The following is a 24,757-nucleotide window of genomic DNA, read 5'->3' on the forward strand; positions in this document are numbered from 1 at the left end:
AAAATACCAGTGAAGTGACACCAACTTTCAAAACCTTAATTGCTCAAATCAACCCTGAGGCCTATGCATGCGTGGCGAATATTACACGCACAATATATAGGAGAAAGACTGTCATAATAAGTGACATGGTTTGTTAATTCATATTTTTGACGTGCCATGAAGGCATATGAGAGTAATTTTAATAAAAATATAAATTGTTCTAAGTGTTTAAAGTGCCAGTCCATTACTCAGTCTTGCTTTAAAAATTAATACAAAGGAATGAAGCATTTAAACATTGAAACGACAAACACTTCCGTAACCCCGTAACCCCTAAAGTTATTTTTTGCTGATATATCTGAGCATTCATAAGTTTATTTAATAAAACAATTTATTAAATTATGAACTCTTACAGCATGGTATTAAGGATCCTTTTGCACATCTACATGAACTAACTCAGGAAATTCACAATACCCAGAAAACCACCGTACAAATTTGTAAAAGAGCAGCTTGGAATATATGAGAACACAAATATCCTACAAGTCGCAATATTTTTATATCCAGTTTAAAGAATCCCGTGAGAAAGATATATTGATTATAAATATACAATATAAAACCGTTTAACACTTCTTGATAGATTTTATTTTGTATAATGTACATTTCAATTAAAATTAATTCATTATCAGATTTATATTAATATACGTTAATATATGTTACAATATACATATATATATATGCCAACCAAGTTTTTAGTTTGTAAATTTAATATTTCGATTTATTTACAATATAAATAAATATTTTGTGGATACAATGTTCCAATATAAATTATTTACCTACATCAATCATAGTTATACAATTTATAATAACAAATAAAATTTAATACTGTATGTATAAAAATATATTTACTACAATTATCAATAAAAAAATTGGAATCAGTTTAAGATGTGTAGCATTGAATACATTTGCCGGTGATTGTGTTTTAAACCGACCACTGCCTATTTTTAAATATATGAGTTTTTTTATAATAAAAATGCACGTGACCTTCATCCCACTTCTACTAGAGAAAAACACACACATTGCTACTTTTAAGTTGATGGTATAAACGTGTAACATTAATAAAGCAATGTTAGTTCTGTGTCGTAATATTTATGTGTTGTAGACTACACCCTAAATACACAACCTGGAACATTTGCTTGGCACGTAGATATAGTGCCTTGTCCCACAAAAGCTGCTAGAGGCTTGGAGCTATTATGGTTTCACAAAGCCACTACTAATCAGTCTCTTCCCACAACGAGCGGTGTTGACAGTCTCATTGTCTGCTTACTTCCTTGGTAATTTACGTTAGTGTCTTATGTGACAGTAAAACAAGACTTAGTGTGTTAGATTTGGTTCCCTTGTCCGACAATTGCCTAACAGTAAAACCAGTCGTAGTTCATCGTTACTGCATGTTTCTTTTTTTAGTAGAAATATTGCTGTTTTCTTGTATTTAGTTTTTAATAAATATTTTGAAGTACCGTAAACTTAAGGTTACTTTTTTAACAAAAGCGTACATTTGCCAATGTACGCATTTCGTCAGTTGGCTAAAAGATTCCGAATGGGGTTTATCGGTAGACCTTATTGAATAGATGTATTTTCTACAAAATATAAAACCGTAGAAGGTTTTTGCAAAAGAGAAAAAATGTACATATTAAACTTTTAATGATTAAGTCATCGCATTTCAGGACATGTAGAATACAATCTTATACTATAGTAAATAGATATTGTTTATATTATGAATTATTGCATAATTTAATCTACAATATTAATGATTTTAAAATATCTTAACTGTATAACCAGACTGAATTGTTTTATGTAGCTTCGTCTAAGTAGATTTTTGTATATTTGGTGTATTCATTCAATTTCCACACATTAAGTATTAAAAGACCTTTATTTATGGGTATATTACAAATTAATCTAGAAATATAAATCATAACCTTTAAATATTTGTAAGGAACTAAGAACTATAGACAAAAAGGTGTTCGTAGAAAATTCTACTCTTTGTTCAATGGAAACTTCTTGAAGCATATATTGCATTACTCTTAATATTCCGTAGTTGCTTATTATGTTTCTGATTTATTAAGGAATATAACGGTGTACACAAACGTGTAATTCCTCTAAACCTAGTATTAGGATGTTTTTATAAATATGCATTCAAGGTATCCATGAGTTTTGTTTACAGTCTAATTAATACAACAATAATAGTGCGACCTAGGAAAGACGAAAATTATATAAAATGAGTTTTAACTTGGTCATATACAAGGAATACTCTGACAAAGCCTCTTCAAATGTAAAATTTTTAAATTATAATTTATTATATATTATATATATATATATATATATATATATATATATATATATATATATATATATATATATATATTCGTGATCGTCATAAAGACGATGTGAGCGGGGTAGTAGCGACAGTGCGTAATTACATTCTGCGGATCCAATCAAGCCTCACCTGACACTGTTGGTAAACGTGACCTCAATGTTGATACAAGCATCTGTCTTCTCTTATATCTCTATTTCATCATTAAAACGGATTGTCCCTTTCGTAGAAATTGGGCCTACCACCTCAACTGAGCTGAACACATTCTTGCAGTGAATTTAATTGACAACAAATTATCTCCTTATAAACTGAAAACAAATTAAACTGATAAATATTTACTACAATAACATTAAAAATACCAAATATGTTAAGACTTCAAATCTAGTTCGCACAAACATACAGTTAGAGACTTCAATGAGGAAGAAACCTCAAAAATTATAAAAAATAAATAGGCAAATAATAAAGGAAACAGCTTTGAAACTCGATAACTGTTTATGAGTGACATAAATACATTGTAGTCCTATGCATCGTAGAATTATAATAGCTACAAATAACTTAAAATATTATTTTGGAGTTATTTGAAGGAGCAGATTATTTGATGGGTTAGTTTAAGATCTACATGTTTTGAATGAAAATATTTTGCAAATTATAAATGATGATTATGAGAACGTAGTCTCATTTAAAGACTGCTATTTTACACACCATATGAGATATATGTCAATTATATATCATTTATGTAAAGTAACGGTTTCCAATATGAAAAATCTCTAGTTAAAAATAATCTAAATGACACTCTAGGAGACAGAATTAAAATATTCATAAACAGAAAAGTTAATAATAAGATAATAAAATATAAAAAAAAACACTAAATTTTTGTAGGTTTAAAATATTACTTCCCAGATCACTCAGTCTTATTATAATGTAGAAATGTAATCTTGATCCCGTAGTAATATTCGATTATTTTACTCGCTTTAAGGGATAAAAACTTCTAATTAAAACCACGTAAAGTATCTTCATATAATTTTTAAAAAATAATTTATTTAGAGCTTCATTTGGAGGAATTGAGAATTTCTAGAATATTTTAATGCAGAATAAAATATTTTACATTTAATAATATTCTATATTCTATACATATATATTTTGTATTTTTTTAATACTAAACGTTTTTATTATTTTACGCCAATAATGGAGAATGTAAAATAAAAATTTGGATACCATTAAAAACTCGATTTTAGAACAATGAGAAACAAAATAATTTGCCAAAGCCAATATCCTGTATCTATATTATTATTTACTTGACATATTTTGCTATAGATGACATATAACATTTTTTTAAACAACGAATTTGTAAGGCACCAGTTCCAATCTCATCAGGTGAATGTAGTGCTGATGAAACCCGATAGCTATGTGACAAGAAACACTTTAGACACAGGGACAACTATTTCAAAAGCCACTAACTGTAGCGACGTTGGATTAAACTGTTGCCACGAAATATTATACTTGATTGGTTGCACTTGATTGGTTTAAAAGCTACTTAAGTGATAGGCGTCAGTTGGTGTCGATAATGGGTATTAGTAGTAGATTAGCAGAAATTGATTACGGGGTTATACAAGGGAGTACCCTTGGTCCAATTCTATTTTTAATATATATGAACAATTGAACAATCTAGTGTTCCGAGTCAGCGAAAAAGACAGGAGGTCCCCGGAAGCGCGCCCCTCCCAAACTCGGAGCAAATCATAAAAAAAAAACAATCACATGCCACTAGTGGGAAGAGAGACAAAGGAGAGACAAGAATTCGAGTAAATGATATATAATTAATGAGGTGGTGGCAACATTTTCATGCAAAATACAATTACTGCAGCACCACGGTGCACCGCGTAACTTAAAAACTAAATAACAAAAGATAAAATTCCAATATAGACAATAACATAATAAATAGAAATAATAACATAATAAATAAATAATATAATATAGAGATTTTGATATATAAATAACAATTTCAGGTACGGCAGTAGTTAAATCTAAAAATTTTAAACAGGTAATTTTTTATGAACTGAGGGGAGGGAAAAGGTTGTAGAATTTCTAGGACCACTAATTTTAAAAAGTAATTTGGTTTCAAGTTTGTAGCCGAAAATTAAAAAAATATTTAAAGCCAATTTTCGAAGGAGGCGGGGGCTTAGTTGCCTCCACGAATCCGAATTAAAGATGAAATCCTCCCCTTCAGTTCATGTAACTAAACTAAATAAACACTGGCTAATATACTGGCCCTCCTCCAGAATCTAAACATCTGGGCAGCGCTCCATACAAGCCAATCCTCTCAAGTGGGTATAAGAAGAAGAAAAAAAAAAACATTTTTGATCCACCTTGTTCAAGATGAATACAGGCGCTCCGGTTGGATGCCGGTACAGTAGCGCTGGCAGGGCGCGGGCATTCCATTTTGGCTTTCAGTATGTTACCATTGGGCAGCCTCGCCGCACCATTCCGTTGTGACGGCACTCACGGGGACGCTGTCGAATGTAGATGAATTAGCCAGCCATGTGGAACGGGGCACGAGCAGTGAACAGATAGCAACGCAGTAGCTTCTCCGAACGTGTCTGACCGCTCCCGAACAGTAGCCGGTGCCGGTGCCGGTGCCGGTGCCGATGAACAGCTGGTCGGTAAACTAGTCAAGGTCAACCAGCTGACCTCAACCAAACAGTCCAACCAGGCAGAAAATCAATACTTGACGGAGTGACTCCCCCAAGCCGACTGACAAGAGTGGCCGAGGTGGGCAAAATATTAGACAAAAATAAATTGTCCAAAAACTGAGCCCCGGCTCAACCTCCCCCACTAAAAAGGGTGCAACCCCAAACAAAACCTCTCCCCCACTGAAAGAAGAACCAACAAGCTCATGGCAAAGGATACGGGAAGTCAAGAACCCTAACAGGAAAAACGAAGTCCTGAGCAGGAGGCAGACAAAACACGATCCTCCTGAAAATTTTGAGAGGTGCCTCTCTTGGAGAAAGAAGAAAACAGAAAGAGAGTTTTAAAACGACACCACAGGGAAAAACCAAGGGGTGATCAGTCCCCGGACACCCCCGCAGCCGCACCAGTATCCAGAGCATGACCAGAGGTATCACCACGGAAGGCCTTCAGTTGAGAAACGTGGGCCTTCCGCCACAACCTCCCCGATAACGGGATCAACCAACTCAGCAGTTAACTGGGGAGAGAAAACGAAGAATCCGGTGAGGACCTGTCCACGATAGCAAAGTTTGGCTGCCGTTTATCCACGGCCCGAACTGACCGGATGGGCCTTATAAAAAAAGACAAGATCCCCCACCTGGAAGGGGTTAGCAATACGTCCCTTATTGAATTTTCTTCTCCTCACCCTTTCCCTAGACTGTAGGAGCTTAACCCTGACTGCTTCCCAAGTGTCACTCACATTGGGGAGTACCAGGTACTGGTAGAAGACTATCCAGACTCCAGAGATTAGACAAGGGATCAGAAGGAGGACGACTAAACATGACCTGAAAAGGCGTGGAATCATGACTTTCGTGAAAAGCGGAATTGAAGGTAACTGAAGCCAGCTCAGGTTTTCATCCCAAGTAGTTTGTTTTCTCAGCAGCGTGGTAAGCGATGAGGGCGGCTCTGAGATTGCGGTTGAACCGCTCAGCATGAGAAAGGCTGGGGGTAGTAAGGAGATGTCGTAACATGTTTGATTCCATGCCCAAAACAGAAAGCGATGAAACTCCCTCGACACGAATTGTGTGCCGTTGTCTGAGACGAAGGTGGCGGGCACTCCAAAATTCTGTAGAAGGCGGGACTTGAGTGCCTTGACGGTGAAGCGACGCCGTGGCACTCCTAAGAGGAATCAACCAGCAAAACTTAGAGAAATCATCCACAGCGACAAGCAGGGAGGTGTTCCCTGACTTGCTACGGGGAAAGGGTCCCACATAGTCAATGAACACCTTTTCAAGAGGCCGCTCCGCCACCTCGGAGGAAAAGAAGTCCTAATTTGGTTATTTTTGTGCTGGTTTACTGACCGAGCAAAGATGGGACAAAGCTCGTACTCTACCAGCAATGTCTCTGTCCATACTCTTTCCAGATGACTTATCTCTAATTTTTAGCGATGGTCTTGTGAATCCCTAAATGACCGCCCACGGGGAAAGAAACATGAAAATTAGGAAAAAGACCATCGGTATGAGGGCACTCGGCAGAAACAATCTTGGGACCACCTCCGCGTCGGGCACGACAGCAGAGGACACCCTTGGACAAGAAGTAAGGAGAGTGGGCTTCTCCCTCCTGGAGCTCACCAATGATGTTTGACAACTCGGGGTCTTGAAGTTGGTGAGAGCCAAAAACTCTCAAAGGCAGCAGGGAAATCCAACATCACAGTCCCACACAACGGTGCTTGAGAATCAACAGGATCGCTGGGTAGATGATACATTCTAGAAAGAGCATCGGCGACGACGTTTTTGGGTGCCGCGAATGTGCTGCACCTGAATTTAAAGGCCGCAATTTTGACAACCCATCGACCAATCTTCCCGAGTTGTCGAGGATGGGCCAATAGCCAGGAAAGAGCCTGATTGTCAGTTTCCAGCAGAAATTCGGAATGCTCTAGGAACCTCCGAAACTTATCCATGCCGAAAACGACCACCAGACACTCCCGCTCATAAATAGAAGATTCTTTTCCTGAAGGGTCAAAAGTCCTAGATGCAAAAGCTATAGGTTGCCGAGCGCCGTCGAATTCTTGAGAAAGCACAGCTCCTACAGCACAGGATGAGGAGTCAGTCTGCAAGATGAAGGGCCTACTAAAGTCCGGTATTCGCAGCACAGGAGGTTGGATAATTGCCTCCCTAAGCAGTTGAAAAGCTCGTTCCTGATCTTCACCCCAAACGAACTTTGCGTCTTTCCTTCTTAAAGCGTTCAGAGGGGCGGCCACCTCGGCAAAGTCAGGAATAAACCTACGGTAGAAATTAACCATTCCGATGAATCTGGCAACACCCTTGGCATCCTTCGGAGGAGGAAAATCCCGAACGCCTTGGGTCCTGGGCAGGGTCTATAGATACCCCCTAGACGATACGAGGTGACCGAGAAACGATATTTCAGACTGGGCGTAAGACACCTTCTCCGGATTGACTGTAAGGCCAGCCCTACCCAACCTAACCAAGACTCCTCAAGATGTTTTAACGTGTTCCGTGAAAGACTCACTGTAGACCAGAAGGTCATCAAGATAATTAAAGACATACCTGAACTTCACATCGTGGAAGATGGAGTCAAGCAACTAGTTAACGTTTGGGGCCCCCACAGCTAGCCCCATCGGCACAGATCGGTACTGATACAAATTCACGGAACACAGAAGGCCCGTGAGAGGACGTGATTCCTTCTTCAACGGAATCTGATGATAGGCTTGGTTCAAATCAAATATAGTAAAAAATTTGGCCTTACCGAACCAATCAAAAGCAGAATGGAGATCGGGGGAGAGGCACTGAGTCTATTTCAATCTTGGCATTAAGTTTTCTTAGGTCGACCACCATACGATTTTTTCCATTCGGCTTTGGAACCAAGAACGCTGGACTGGCATACCATGAGTTAGAGGGCTCAATAACTCCTTGATCCAAGAGATCCTTGATGATACCACGCATAACCTCCATCTTTGGAGGAGCCCAACTTGTATGGGTGGGAGCGTACTGGCTGAGTGTCAGTCAGACGAATTTCATATTCAATAAGATGGGTAGAACCGAGCTTGGGTGTGAGGACATCCGGAAATCTTGAGCAAAGCTCACGGAGAACCCAGCTTGCTCCTCATCCAAGTGACCGAACGGGTCCTCAGGGGCAGAACCTTCCTCACACTCCACCTCACCAACCTGCGGTGTCGATTTGAAAATTTATCGGAAAAGGGGACTGGACACTCGCCGATTGAATTTGAAATAAGACTGGCCCGCCTGAAGATCCAGCAACAAACCAGTCTTTTGAATAAAATCCGCCCCCAAAATACAATCCATACTCAGGTCCTGGGCCACAAGGAAGCTCCACACCCATGAAAAACATTCAACCTTAAACTTGATTGAAGCCTTCCTCGAAATTGGAAGAGGGGAATTAGAAGCAGTCCAGCAAGTTAAAGAAGACTCCTCGGTGTGCTTCACCAAACCCAACCTTGAAATGGCTTCAAAAAAAACGGGAAGAGATGAGGCTACAGGCTGACCCGGAATCAACTAGAGCCTTATGCACTGAGTCTCCCACTAAGATATTGATATAAGGGCACACCGAAGATGCTGTCCTAAGCCGTAGGTTTCCCTTTTCTGCTAGGCCTCGTAGTGTCCAAACTATTAATCAAATTTTTCGCACAGGTACTATTTTTTTGAAATTTTTTCTTAGACCTCGGGGGAACTTCAGATAAAACCTCCCTTCGATCTAGTTTTTTGGACCAGTGCGATATCTCTCTAGGACACTCCCGACGAGTATGACCTCGTTCACCACAGGCATAGCAGATGGGTAGACGAAGCCACCTGAGTGGTGTGTGGCCCATCCACGGGATTCTGTACGGCCGTCCGTGACAGCCCTGGAGGGCTGGATGGAACGATGATTGTTCCTCTCCGCCCTCTGCCGGTCAGCAAACTGCACGCTGCGCGAAGCAATGCACAGACGGTCCAGTTCAGAAAAGGTGGAAAGGGCGACCAGCAAAAACCAGGAGACGGGACCTCTCTTCAGGATTGAGACCCTCAAGAATGGTGGTGACCACAGTACTTTCGTGGATATTGAGCCTTAACACCCTATCAGTGTCCCTCACCTCGGCCACAAACTTAGCCAAACTCTCTCCGTTGCCCTGAGGCCTAAAGAATTTCTCCACACGGAGGACGTTCCCTCAACGGACCAGGAACAAAGAAATCCAATGTCTCCTATGAAAATCATCCAGGGTACCACCCCTCTGGAGAACTCGAACCAGATAGTCACCTAAAGGTGGCCTACAAAACGGAGAGATGACATGCAGGAAGCTCGCTCCCTGAAGACAGGCAAGTCATGCAGTCGCAGGATCTCAGATAGAAACCGCAGCAAAGCTTCAGTATCTAGACCATCCAACCGTTGGTAGTCGCTGCAGCAACGGGGTAAGTGGGTTTGGAAGCTTGTGATACTGCACAAAGAATCTCGTCACCACAGTCCCTAGTCCTCCAGATCCAGCAGGCATTTGGGTCACAGGCCCCCTGGCCCGTCCACACCAGACACCTCCGCAACGACTGACCCAGGGATCTGGCCTTCACCCTTAACAGCCGCAGCAGAGTCAACCGCAGACAAAGTTTTTTTCAGGAGCCTTTGCCCCCTCGTCCCTCTCGAGTACAGTCAGCAGGCCCGTCACCAAGGTGATGCGTTCCTCCAACCACTCCTTATCACCAGAACTAGAAAGCTTGGATCTAAGTAGCGACAGGCCTCATATGTAGATGGGGTAAGCCGGGACAAATACCTAGCCCTCACTCGGCCAGTAGGCGGCGACTCCAACCAGTCCTCCTGACTATTTTAAAAGTCTCCAACTTAGCCTCCAAAATGGGCCTCTGTTTCGGAACGTCAAATCCCTAGGCCAAGTCGTGTCCAGGGTCCAGGTTATCCCGCAGTTGCTTCCGCATGGACTCGCAGTCGGAACACCGGAGTGAGCCCACGAGCCAACAGCTCAAAATGGAGATCCTCCTTCAACAAAGTACTCAGGCACCAGAGAGACAGGCATGATAAAAAATAAAGACACAGCCTAACAAGCAACACACTGACTCGAAGTCAACGACTAACAAAGCAAAATTAGTAAGGCGAAAAGAGAATAACTTAGTGAGACAACACTCTCAGCAGGGTCCCCAGAATTCCTGCCGTCCACGAAACACGGCAGCGAAACCAAAAAAGGTGGCAGCGTCCAGTTCAGAAAAGGTGGAGCGCGCCCCTCCCAAACTCGGAGCAAATCATAAAAAAAACAATCACATGCCACTAGTGTGGAGTCAAGAGAGACAAGAATTCGAGTAAATGATATATAATTATTGAGGTGGCAACATTTTCATGCAAAATACAATTACTGCAGCACCACGGTGCACCGCGTAACTTAAAAACTAAATAACAAAAAGATAAAATTCCAATATAGACAATAACATAATAAATAGAAATAATAACATAATAAATAAATAATATAATATAGAGATTTGATATATAAATAACAATTTCAGGTACGGCAGTAGTAAATCTAAAAATTTTAACAGGTAATTTTTTATGAACTGAGGGGAGGGAAAAGGTTGTAGAATTTCTAGGCCCACTAATTTTAAAAAGTAATTTGGTTTCAAGTTTGTAGCCGAAAATTAAAAAAAAATATTTAAAGCCAATTTTCGAAGGAGGCGGGGGGGCTTAGTTGCCTCCACGAATCCGAATTTAAAGATGAAATCCTCCCCTTCAGTTCATGTAACTAAACTAAATAAACACTGGCTAATATACTGGCCCTCCTCCAGATCTAACATCTGGCAGCGCTCCATACAAGCCAATCCTCTCAAGTGGTATAAGAAGAAGAAAAAAAAAAACATTTTTTGATCCAACCTTGTTCAAGATGAATACAGGCGCTCCGGTTGGATGCCGCGTACAGTAGCGCTGGCAGGGCGCGGGCATTCCATTTTGGGTTTCAGTATGTTACCATTGGGCAGCCTCGCCGCACCATTCCGTTGACGGCACTCACGGGGACCCTGCCGAAAGTAGAAGAATAGCCAGCCATGTGGAAACGGGACGAGCAGTGAACAGACAGCAACGCAGTAGCTTCTCCCGAAACGTGTCTGACCGCTCCGAACAGTAGCCGGTGCCGGTTGCCGGTGCCGGTGAACAGCTGGTCGGTTAAACTAGTCAAGGTCAACCAGCTGACCTCAACCAAACAGTCCAACCAGGCAGAAAAATCAATACTTGACGGAGTGACTCCCCCACCGACTGACAAGAGTGGCCGAGGTGGGCAAAATAATAGACAAAAATAAATTGTCCAAACTGAGCCCCGGCTCACTAGGTAGGGTTAGTTTAGATAATGGCAAGATATTTCTTTATGCTGACGATACTGCTCTTATATTCGAGGGTTCGACCTGGGTTGAAGCTTATGATTATGCTGAACAGGGTCTCCGTACGGTTAAGGGGTGGTTTGACCAAAATAAGCTTACTGTCAATTCGCAAAAAACTAAGTACATGGCCATCTCTCTTAGATCTTCTTCTGATCCTGTGGGATTACAACTCAGGTTACATACTTGTGGCAGAATGAATGGTTGCACAACGTGTGAGTGTGTTGAGAGTGTGGACGAATATAAGTATTTAGGAGTGACATTTGATAAGAGAATGAGTTGGGCCCCTCACATCATTACAATAAGGAACAAGCTTAGGAAATTCATATTTGTTTTAGCTAATTTACGCCGGGTGGTTAATCTGAACGTTGTTAAATGTGTGTATTATGCTTATGTTCAATCGGTTTTACAGTTTGGAATAATCGCCTGGGGTGGAGCAAATAAAATGTAATTAATCCATTTGAAATAGTACAGAAGGCTATTATTAAATCTATCTTACAGAAAGACAGTAGATACCCGACAAACTTAATTTTCGATGAATTTAAAGTTTTCAATATAAATCAACTCTATGTAAGAACCCTTATTTTATATATTTTTGTCAACAAGTCTACCCTTTTCACACCTATAGGCCACCACTACCTTACTCGTTCAGTGGAAAATATTGGAATTGTGATTCCTAGATTATCGAAATCTATTAACAAAACCTGTTCGTTTTACATAATTAACATGTTGTATTCAAATTTACCAGCTTACCTTAAAGTTAACGATGTCCTAAGAATAAATAGTTACAAAAAATTAGTAAACAAATGGTTAGTTGAAGTTGGGAGAGAAGGTGTTGAACGGTTTATGGTTTCTATATATTCCTAACGAGTGGTGTGGTGTGTGGGGGTGTGTGTTTGTGTGTTTGTGTGTGTGTGTGTGTGTGTGTGTGTGTGTGTGTACGAGAGCGGCTGGGTGTGTGTGAGAGAGAATGAGTGAGAAATTGGGAGGAGAGTGTGAGTGAATGTAAAAGATAGTGAGAGGGAGATTGACTGAGTGAGAAAGATATAGAGAGAGACATTGCTGATTTGTCTTGTATTTGTTGATAGTTTCACATGCAGGACGAAAGGATGCCGAAATTTTAGAGTCTTACATAATTTTACAAATTAGGTCATTGTAATTAGCTTATCAAATAAGTAGTCTCAAATTCTATTACCTTTCTTTTCTCATCTATCTCTAATTCGCTAATTTAAGTTATATTAAACCTAGTCATAAATTGATTACAAGAGTTAATTTTTTGTTTCTTAGAATTAATTCAGCTATATTATATTTTTATTTATACTTTATGTTTGCTATATTTGTTTAGTAGACTTTTAGAGCTCGTTCCCAGCACACAGGCATATGCCTTTGCTGGGAACATATTTCACTTACAAACATGTATATATTTAATGATTTCTGTGTGAAATAAAGTTTCTCATTTCTCATTATGTTAGGAGAAACAAGAAAATGAGTTATTTCATGCAATTATAATACTTACATTCTGATTGGAAATTTTAGACTAACTACACCTAATTTAACGATAAATATCAAATGCATGACTTAGCGGATTAGGTTAGGATCTAGACAGGAAATTTCTCACGTGTACTGACAAGGAACTGAATTAGAGCAGGCCACTCACGTATGTAAAGACACAAGTACTTTTTAGTAGTAAAAAGTAGGCTCTGCCCTTAGTATTAGGAAGGCTATTATAGTGTATGTAAAAATTATATCTGGTCTAATCTGGAACCTAGTATGGTAGATGCTGTTCACCAGAACTGGCACCTAACATCAAGAATCCTAATGCACCGAGAGGGATCATCGTCAAGTTCTGTCGAAGAATTGACATGGAAGAAATGAGACGCAAAAGCCATTCAGAAGAGGGATTTTCAGCATCGAACCTGGCTTGTCAAGTGAGAAGACTGTGTACGTGAACCTGGCAATGTCACGAGAGACTCGCATCCTGATGGGCAGCGGTTCGCAGGTTCAAGGAGAACAACCGGTACAAAGTTTGCCTGGATCACCAGCTCAGGAAAAATTCATCTCCGGAAGACTGAAAAGGGACCACAGTTTCTAATCGAGGACGAAACGGATCTCTTACGCCTTCAACCCTCCATAAAACAACACCAAACCTACCCAGTGATAAACATTCGCTTCAACTCAGCCGCTTCTACCACCCAGGTGTGGTCACACTGCATATTATTTATTATTTATTTTATTTGTTATGTAATTCAAAGTTTAACTATATTGTTATAATTTATATATTTATTACCTAAGTTGTGTTGAACATTTGTTATTGTTATTTTTTATTATCTAAATTATTTTATGAATAGCCCTAATAATGTAAGTTTCTACTATCAGAATGTAAGAGGTCTCAGGACAAAAACTGTAGCATTCAGGCTAGGTGTTATAGGAAATAATTAATACGATGTCATTGCAATTACTGAGACAATGGCTAAATGAATCAATCAACAATTCTGAGATTTTTACAAGTGACTAATGATTTTATATAGGAAGGACAGAATTGGTTTGGGTGTTAGAGGTGGAGGAGTTTTAATTGCTGTGAAAAACTGTTTTAGATCTTGTAGGCTGTTTAGTTTAGAAACTGAGGGAGAGAATGTCTGGATGAAAAATAACTTTTTCAAAAACTGTTTCGGTCATTTTGGGCTTGGTTTATTTTCCACCAAACTCTGCATTATTTTCTTATACTTCATTTTTTTCGAAAAATTAGAACAATATAATTTTTAAAAATGAGAAACTATGCATATTGGGAGATTTTTAATTTACCTATATCTGGTCCATTGTTCAATTTAGCTGGAGGGGGAAAGCTTGTAGACGGTTTGTTATTTTTTACAGAAATGTTTAATCTTAGTTTAAAGAATAATATTCTTAATTGTTCAGGCAGGACTTTAGATTTGGTTTTAACTGATATAGAAAACGTAGTTGTTAGTGAAGAGCCCCCTCTGGTCAAAATAGATTTATATCATCCTGTTTTGGGAATAGATTTTTGAAATGGAAGAGAGCTCTAATACAAAACAAGGTCATATGTTTTCGCAACAGAAAAAATCAATATAATTTCAAAAGAGCTAATTTTTTACAAACTTTATTATTCATTTGAAAATATTAATTGGAATCTGTTATGAATAGCTGCAATGTGGAAAATAGTGTGGATTCATTTTATAATATTCTGTACTCGACAATTGATAAGAGTGTTCCACTTTCACAACATAAGAAAAGTAAATTTCCTATCTGGTTTTCTTACAATACAATTAAAAGTATAAGGACAAAAGAAAAAAAAAAAACGAAGATTGTATAAAAGATTGAGGTGCATTGATGTGTTGAACGAATATAAACAAATCAGAGCTGAATCAAAACAATTAATTAAAAATGATTTTTTGAATTACACTTCACACTTAGAAGATAATATAGTAAATAATTCCTTATCTTTTTGGAGTAATTTAAGGAAGTTAAGGTTGAATGATAATTGTGTATCATCAATGACACTGGACGGGCGGAGGTGGAGGGGAATGAGGAGATAACGAAGGCATTTGCAGCGTATTTCAAGTCCGTCTATGATTCTTCAACTCTGACCTTGGATCAACTGATAAGCGGTGCGCTCAGTTTCACCTGACCCTTCTGATATCAGCTGTCTTACTGTTACCAACAACATATCTGAGAGTGAAATTTCTCACGCTATTAAAAAACTTAAATCAAAGCAATCTTTTGGTCCAACGGCATTCCTTCCTTCATATTTAAAGGTTGTTCGGATTTTCTAATTAAACCTCTACACCATATTTTTTAATTTGTCACTATCTCACAATGTTTTCCCCTCAACGCTGGAAACTGACAAAGGTCTTCCAATCTTCAAAAGGGTTCCAAAAATGATATAAAAAAATTATAGACCAGTAGCTCTTCTTTCAACACCAGCCAAAATATTTGAGTCAATTTTGTACAACCGAATTTTTAATCATGTAAAAAACTCATATCACTCCCAATCAACATGGTTTTTTCCCAGGAAAAATCAATTAATTCCAATCTTCTTAGTTTTACAAATTTTTGCATTTCTTCCTTAGACAAAGGAGGCCAGGTAGATGTTATTTTATACAGATTTCTCGAAAGCTTTTGATAAGGTTAATCATTTAAAGTTGCTAAACAAGTTGAATCACTTTGGGTTTTTCAAACGACCTGGTACAGTTCTTTTCATCGTATCTTCACAATAGAAGACAACAGGTAAAATATTCTGATTGTTTATCTGAAGAGTTTTTAGTCCAATCGGGTGTACCTCAGGGTTCAAATTTGGGTCCATTATTGTTTCTGTTATTTATTAACGATGTTGTTAGTTGTGTTCAAAATAGTCGGATTCTTCATTTATGCCGACGATATGAAAATATTTCATGAAATTAACTCTCTAGGTGACTGTATTAGGCTTCAGAGTGACCTGGATCGCCTGGTGGTTTGGAGTCAGAATAATTTGAAATTTAATGTTAATAAGTGCGAAGTGGTGCGGTACACCAGGCGTATCCAGAGATCTATTGATTTTCGCTATCATATTGGACATAACTTCTTATCTCAAAAATCCCAAATTAAAGATCTTGGAGTGATCTTTGATGAAAAATTGTACTTTTCTCAACACATCATTGAATCATGCAAATCGGCTTATAGAACCCTGGGATTTGTATGGAGATCTGGCAGTTTCATTAGACATATTTGACACATTCAAACTTCTATAACTATTCTCTGATTAGGTCTAAATTGGAATTTGGATTTAGTGTTTGGTATCCTCATCAACATTACCTGTCTCATATGATTGAACATATTCAAATGAAAGTTCTTGAGGTTCTTGTATTTCAAAAGCTCTGGAGTGTACACTTTTTTAAATACCTTATTCTCAATTACTATCGTTTTTTTTGACATTCACAGCCTCCATAAACGCAGGAACTTGGGTATGCTTGTCTTCTTTACACAAGTTAATGAATGGTCGAATAGACTGTGGTGAACTCCTATCTCAACTTAACTCCTTGTGCCTCGGCCCGTGTCCAGAGTCCAAGCGTTATTCAGTCCTCAGTTTGCACGCACCAGTCTCGGGGCTCACGCTCCTGTCAATGTTATGATGCAGCTGGGTAATACTCTACCTCAAAACATTGATTTATGCTCGTCGACCTTGGCTTCTTTTGTCAGCAGAATTAGAGTGATTTTACCTGATTTGTATGTTGAATAAGCTTTGAATTGTATTTTGAATCAACATTGGATAAGCTTAAAGTTATACTATTAATTTACAAGAATTTTTTGTGTACAATAATATTGAAATTTTTATAAACTAATTTAAATTTTGCTTGGTTTGACTATGTCCTAATTTATATAAATTCATTCTTATATTGTGTTACCATTTGTTTAAAATGTCTTCAATAATATATTACTGAATGTATGCTTTATTTATTAATATTGCTAAAAATAATTTATATGTACGAGCTTTAATAATATAATATTGTAAAATTATTTGTATTAAATGCTGCAATGTTTATTGGATTTATATCTGTTTTGTAGCATCAATAAAGAATTATTATTATTATTATTATTATTAATTATAAAAACAAAATTATTATTAAGTATCATTTTAGTGGTTAAATATTTTCAATTTTGTTTTTACTTTTTATCTAGTTGGCATTTTCAAGTTCTAAAACGGTATCTCAATTATAAACTTAAAACCATTTGTTTCCTTAGTTACGAGTACTTAATTAAAAACCCTTTTATACCGTTTAGACATAATCTGATAATACAGTTTCAAATCATTAACAATTTTTATCAAAATGTTCAGTGTTATTACACCTTAAAACTGATTGTCACAAAACCCACGTTTAAATTTAAAATTTCTAAAAAATCACCGGCCCAACTAAAATATCTATTACAGGGCGTGTTTCAAAATTAAAAATAATTTAATATAATTATCTAATGTCAAGTTACAGTGCATAAAGTATAAAGTAATAAAACCTTTTACAGGTTCTTTGGATATATACTTCGTAGAATATTTATCGTAATGACAATTAATTTTTAAATTTAACCATTCCTATCGTTCAAAATTTCCTGGAACTTAAAAAAACTAGTCAAATATTGTGTACGGTACTGAACTAAATACAACTGAATGTTACACATGCATATTTCATTTTACTGTATTTGTACAATATAGTACATATATACATTTTATTTTCTAGCGTTTTTCTTAAAGGATGATTTTATAACACATCTCACCGCACAAAAGTGAAAAACAAGCGATTGCGTTGAATACTTTTAATGTGTATTAAAACTTGTAAGGTTTAAATACATGGCAGAGTTGACAAAACATAAAGACGCCACTTACTTCGTCATTTACAACTGCTACACAGGTAGCATGCTAAAAGTCTAAATAAAGTAAAAATATGTTAGGTACATTTTTCATAAACAAGTCTTTGAAAAGTATTGAGGTTTCTGCAAGCATAGACAGTTATGCAAAGAAAAGTAAACGAGATAATTTACTAAAGAGAGTTACATTGACTGTACCACTGTATCTTGTGGTCCGCAATAGTGTTAAAAAGAGACACGAGAAACGAACTTGAATCTGTGCTTTCAGGTGTAGTTTTAGTGACCTCTCTGTAACACCTTTCCTTTCATTCCGTCGTCACATCACGTAGCCTAATGACGTTTGCAGTAAGGTAATAATAAATAAGTTCTTACTACAGTAAAAGTATTTATTACAACTATTTAAAATTAACTCTCAACATATTGGTTCTATTGCGGTTTACAGACAACACAGTTCTTATAAAGAATACTTTTTTGAATGAAATTAACACATATTTTGTGAACAACTATAACTTTAATAATAAGAGGGTCGTTTTATTACCATATGTGACGTGAATCTTAATGTACATATTAATGACAGAATTATTGATAAGGACAATAATTTTCTTCCCTTAACTGGGTTTGAGTGTTTGATAAAAAGAACCAACTAAAATCAAAGACGAGTCGATTTCTTACATTGATCATGTTTTTTAAAATATAACAAAGATGTGACGGAGGCGGAAGTGAGTGTTGTTGGTACAAACATGACAGACTACTGGATGGTTGTTTATAATAAATATATCTTTTCCTCATTTTGCTACAAAACATATATCAAATAAATGAAAAACTTACATAATTGTGGATCATAAACAATATAATTACACTTGGCAATATTGAATAAATGAACTAAGTGAAAACTTAATCAAGTATTTAGATTTATAAATACCTCAATACAACTTAAAATAACTTTTTTCAGTCTCCTTACGTATATAATGTTTACAAAACTTGTAAATATACTGACTTTTGTAAATAGCAGAAGAGAATATTTAGATGTGACTGGACTATTTTTTCCATTATTAACCTGCATGTTTTTGTTGGACATATATTACATTAAAATAGGTATCTTATATACTGCCCCTAAAAGTAATTTCATAATCAATTCTCATCTGAATTGAAAATCAATATTACATACGTTTAACTCTTTCAATACATAATCTTCTAAGAAAATAAAAATAATTTTATTTTTAAAATTATTTATGTGGTTTTTCCAATTAACTTCACTGTCAAAAAAATTTTAAGTACTTTATATGCGTTGCTCCATCAAGTACAGCACAAATTGTCCAGATATATACGGTTTGAATACCTAGACAATTAGGACATTTATAATGAATTTTATTTTCAAAGTAGGCCTACATCTGCTTTAAAGGCTAATATTTATATATTTATTTTATTACGCTCAGCAGTATATGATTCATAGTGAACCACCGCAGAAGTGCTTCTAAATAATTATCTAAACCGGACCTTATGTTGCTAAAATTAGATTCTTAATGCTGTGTCGTCAGCAAGTTATTTTTCCTTGTAAATTACCATTGCATAAGTAAGGTATGTAGATAATGAATAATATTGCTCACAGGACACATACTTGTGGTACGCCTTCCTTTATTATCCTAGAGTCACTTAACAGAATTTACTCTAAAACACCGCTTCCTATCTTCCAAATAACTCTGAAACGAGATTTATATAATACCACGCACTCCGAATTGATATATTTTTTCTAATAAAATTGTATTGTTCACTGTGTCAAACGCTTTCGTTTTATCGAGGAAAAGACCACTAACACATTTTCCATCATTCAAACCATCATTCACATCTGCCATGCAATTTATTAATGCGTTCTCTGTATACATACTAAAAAATCTAAATCTAAAAAAGCTAAATTTGAATTCGTTATTAGTAAAACATTGTTATTTAAACAATTTTTATCTCCTTTTTTGATTTTGACAAAGATTTTGAAAAGCATGAAAGCAAAGATATAGGACACGGTTCAAATTAGAACATTTTTTCAATATTATTATTACTGGTAAAATTTTTAACTGTGTTTGAAAGGGTCCACTGTTGAGACGCAAATTAATTATGTACGAAAAATTAATTCCATAATTAATTACGTAAAGACATCCATGATTTTGGGTTCGATCTTTTTAAACGTGAAGGAACCAATTCCATCAAGACCTAGTGAAGTATTATTTTTAGGTGATTTAATAAAAATCACATGTGATATAAATGAATCAATAAAAGTTGAATTTACTTATTTTTTGTAAAAGAACTTCAAGAACAAAATAGAGGAAATCTGTTGTGCATAATTTAAATTAAGTTTACTAAATACTTATATTTAAAAAGTAATCATTAAAATAGTTTTCAACAGAAACGGATCAGAAATCAGTGAACCATTAATGTCCAATTTTATAGTCTGATTGATTTGTTTAGCTTTAAAAGTCATTTAATTCAAAATTTCCAAGTTGGCTTTGGAATGTTTTTCATATATGAATTAGATCTTCTTATACTTTTTAAGTAATTAAGTTTTTATTTGACATTGTTTGGGTGGTCCTTAATTAGTTTAAAGAGATAGTTCCCTATCTTAATTTTCGAATAAATGAAATTAATCCATGGTTATTTAAATATATATTGATTGATATGTCGTCATTCTACTCTACTTTGCATTAAGAATTGTTGTACAGTTCCCCAAAACTCATAAAACGCCAAAGAAGTATTTCCTTGAATATAGTAGGCAGGAGACCAGTCTGCGCTATCCAACAGCTGTCGAGCCGAGCGTTATCAGTACGGCAGCGGTGCTCGCCACCCCCCCCCCCCCACGACGCCAACCACACACCAGTAGGTCTTAGGTCATTTACAATCATGTTTGTACAAACGTATTTTTGATGTTATAAATGATTTCTAGAAAGCGGACGTACAGTGTTTTAACAAGTATATAACATTGCAGGAACAACTTTCAACATTATAACCCTAGTTTTCAATAGATACAGACTAAACTTATCCAGAGGCAATATTTGGATAATTAGGATGAATTCGTTAGCCAGTCGTAACCAATAAAAGGTTTCAAGATGCTATCATTCGCATTTTCATAAACTGAAGTGAAGTAATTATTTTCATAGTAATTCCATGCAACATAGATTCTTACTTATATTTGGTTACATTTTCAGGTGTAAAGTTGATGATAAATATATTACTAAAATAATGTGGAAATCTTTGTAACTAGACCAAATTGAAGTGCTTAAAAAGAAATTTTTTACAGTTGTAATAGTTTTTGTCTTATAATATTTCATGACTAGGACTTTTCAAAATGTTTGAAAGTGTTAAAATTATATAAACATATCACCATTGAGAGTTACTACCCCATCAGTGTTGTGCGAATCAAAAATCTAAACAAATAATGCATCGTTAGTTTAACATTTTGAGATGATAGTCTCGTTTGAAATCTACCTTTCTTCCGACTGGGCCGGGAGGGATATTTTCAAATTGTAATTAGATAAAACATTATAAACGCATATTAGTAGATAGGTTAGGTCAGACAGCTACACTGAGTAGCCTGCGTCCAAGGGGACAAGACCGCAGCTGATGGAATTATCGTGTAATTTGAGCTGCTGTTTGTTCTCTGATTAATGCGTTTTCTTGCTTTCTCTACATTCTTATAATTTCAGATACAATTTTTCATTTGTGATTGAATTAAAACTGATGAAGTTCATCTAATATTTCTCGCTGCTAATATTGTAAATAGTAATGTAAGAACAATGTCATTAATAACAGATTCTCTAAAGACATTTATACGACGGTGGTACTTGTCATAAATACATTTTAAATATTTTTTTGTTATCTAAGTGTTAGAACGAATTTGGAGATAACCTGGTGGTTCAACAAATTTTACGTAGTTTGTATTACGTTAGTAAAGAATCGCGTGACTATGCTAAATGTTACTGTTCCAGTTTTGCAATGTTTTCAATCCAACTCCCCAATTCGTCTCTTTAAGATCAAGATCCCATTTCAGGAATACTTTACCAAAAACAGTGATAGAGAAAGCTTCAGATTGACATATTCACAACAATTCAGTATTAAAAATAATAAATGTAATATTTATTAGTTTTATTTGCCATTTCAGTGTAAGATTAAATACTATCATAAGCCTCTTAATCAAAAATTAACATGAATGTATGTGTTTATGGTTTATTTATTCAATATAAAACGAAATTCTCAACATGATAACTTCTGAAGTTACAAAGTATCTAGACTAATCTTGGTGAAAAGGCACTAATTGATCATAGCTTACTCGAGATATGATGTCAATAAAAATTTTTAAGATGTTTAAGATTCGTATTACAGCAAAAACCTGTTTACTCATCTAATTCCCAGTGTAAACAAAAAAAAATATATTTGGTAATTATAAATAACTTTTACTCTGTTGTTTATTCTCTTTAGTTTCAATGGTTGTATATTAGTTATTACGCATTTCAAAGCAAACAACGTTATGGAATTCTCATACCGTTTACAATAACGTAAAACGATAACTACCACAGTTATATTCCTACTACCATCAACTAAGGTTCAGTCTAAATATGGTACATAGACACTATTTATTTACACCTACCTTGTTTAGGTTATATTGGCTAGTCTTAATAAAAAAAACTCTTCACGACTGTGGTCTTTGATCTTTGGGCCAAAAAATGTTCTCATGATTTTATGATATAAATCGATATTAATACTTTTATAAAAATAAACCAATTTCAAGGAAAATTTATTTTTACTAATTTTTTATGATTATTCAGGTTTCAAGATAAATTACTTAGTATCCAATTGAACCGTTGCAAGTGAATAAGGTTATAAACATATTTGCGGATTAATCGTAAGTAAACCAAATCCACTTTTTATAAGGAAATGTTTGTTCTTATAAAATTCATTTCTTGCATGACTTCAAGGTTATGAAGTTTCTAAATATTAAAATGTTATGATTACATAAACATGCAATTATTCACAGTTATTGTCCCAAGTGCTGGGTAAATTAAACATGTACCAATATTCACCTTGGCCATTGAAAGTCACATGTAAAATCTAACTTTTTACCGAATGACCTGAATAGATATTATTATTTTCGTAAATAAACAGACAAGTGTTATTCTAAGGGTGTTTCTCAATACACATTTGGCCGAACAACTCAGGTGAACTTTAGATGTATAAATATTTCAAATAAAAGTAAAGATCTAAATCAAACTACATTAACATCTATAGAGGTCATTGCACTCAATAATAAGTATCTATTAAACTAACCTATTATAATGCTAATAAAATTTTGTATTATTGGTACACAGCTATATTAAATATTAGTTGCAGCATTATTTAAATGCTTCTGAATATGTTTGGAATTTTTTATTAAAATAATGTACGGGAACAGTCTTTATGGGTAAAACTAAAGATTGTATAAGTTCTAGCCAAAGTATTAAAAACTTCCCTCGTTTTTATTTTTTGTTTTACTCTCCTAAGCATGTAGCCATTTTATGTTGCAAGACCTCTCTCCTAAAACAATAAATGCAACTTTATTCAATGTGTAACAAGACGGTGAGGATAATACAGTGCGTTAGAATAAAAAAATGTACCTAAATAAGAGGACAGCTCATCAAAACTGTTCTAAGTATAATTTTTAATTTACATAGTTCCACGAATTTCTATAGCAAAACGCAGGATAATAGAGTAGTATTAAAGGAATAAATACATGATTTACAGCTTAGAAAAATTCAACATCAATACAAGCCTCGCTACCTGCCTTACTACATCTTACACACTGGATAACTTAAGAGACGTAATTAGAAAAAGTTAGCTACCAAGCGCAAGCTTTAGTGTTGTACCCTGGCCACACTGACATGAACCCAACGTTAAGACAATGTATGAAGTAAACTTGCCTCACCTGTTAATAATTGTTTAAAAAGGAAAGATTACTATCTGTTTTTCTTTAGTACAGAGTTAAAGGTACAATGTTTACTTAGCTCTGTTATTTATATATACTTATATCTTCAATTATAACAGAATAATAGAACATAAATATCCTCTATATTTCGTCTCAACAAGAAATTTTCAAGAGAAATAGGTCAAAGTATTAACAAAATTTAATAAACAAAAGAACCGTCATATGTAAATAAAACAAATTTTGAATGTGTGTATAAAACATATATATATATATATATATATATATATATATATAACTGATTTGGGTAGATATATATGTATGTATATTGTAAGGGGGTTTTCCCCTCTCTCACTAAACACTTCTATCCCGCGGGAAAACCCACCTCCGCACTAGTCTTTTGTAAGGGGATTCTATCCTGGGTCACTAAAGTAAAATGAGAAACACAGTTTAAGTGAAACACTGGTCTGCTTTATTACATCTATCCCCAGTCTATGTACACTATATGCAAATGAGCTCTGATTCCTTAATTCTAATATTTACAACTTGGTGTTCCCTTGAGAACTCCCGCACTGGACCTGGAGCTGGATGGCCGAGCTGGGTATCGAACCACGATCTCGTCAGGTGCAGTCCTGGGATCGACTGGTAGCCCCCGTAAGCTCCTTAACCTCCATTGAAGTGCTCGAGGTCTAGTAGCAGGCTTCGGAGATCAGCATAGCAGTCATGACTCTATGGTCCCCGGTTGAAACAGCGGCGTATGATGTCCCCTAGCTCCGTGTCCTCTCGACTGGCTGGCAGACCATCACATCCAAAATCACGACTCCTAGGAGTACTTCTGATCAGGTAGCTATCCTGCATCAGAATGAATCTGAAAACATACAAACTCTCTTTATATGTATCAGATAACATGTGGAAGGAGTGGGGGGCCATCCCCATACAACCACATCTGTTATTATTGACATCGGTGGCTCAACACGCCCTTTCGATGTTCCGCGGGCTCAACACGCCCCTGCGGAGATGTCGGTAGCTCAACACGCCCGTCCGACGAGGTACCGGGGGGCTCAACACGCCCGTCCGGTGTTCCGC

Source organism: Homalodisca vitripennis, chromosome 4 (assembly GCF_021130785.1).
Source record: "Homalodisca vitripennis isolate AUS2020 chromosome 4, UT_GWSS_2.1, whole genome shotgun sequence".
In the NCBI taxonomy this organism is placed as follows: domain Eukaryota; kingdom Metazoa; phylum Arthropoda; class Insecta; order Hemiptera; family Cicadellidae; genus Homalodisca; species Homalodisca vitripennis.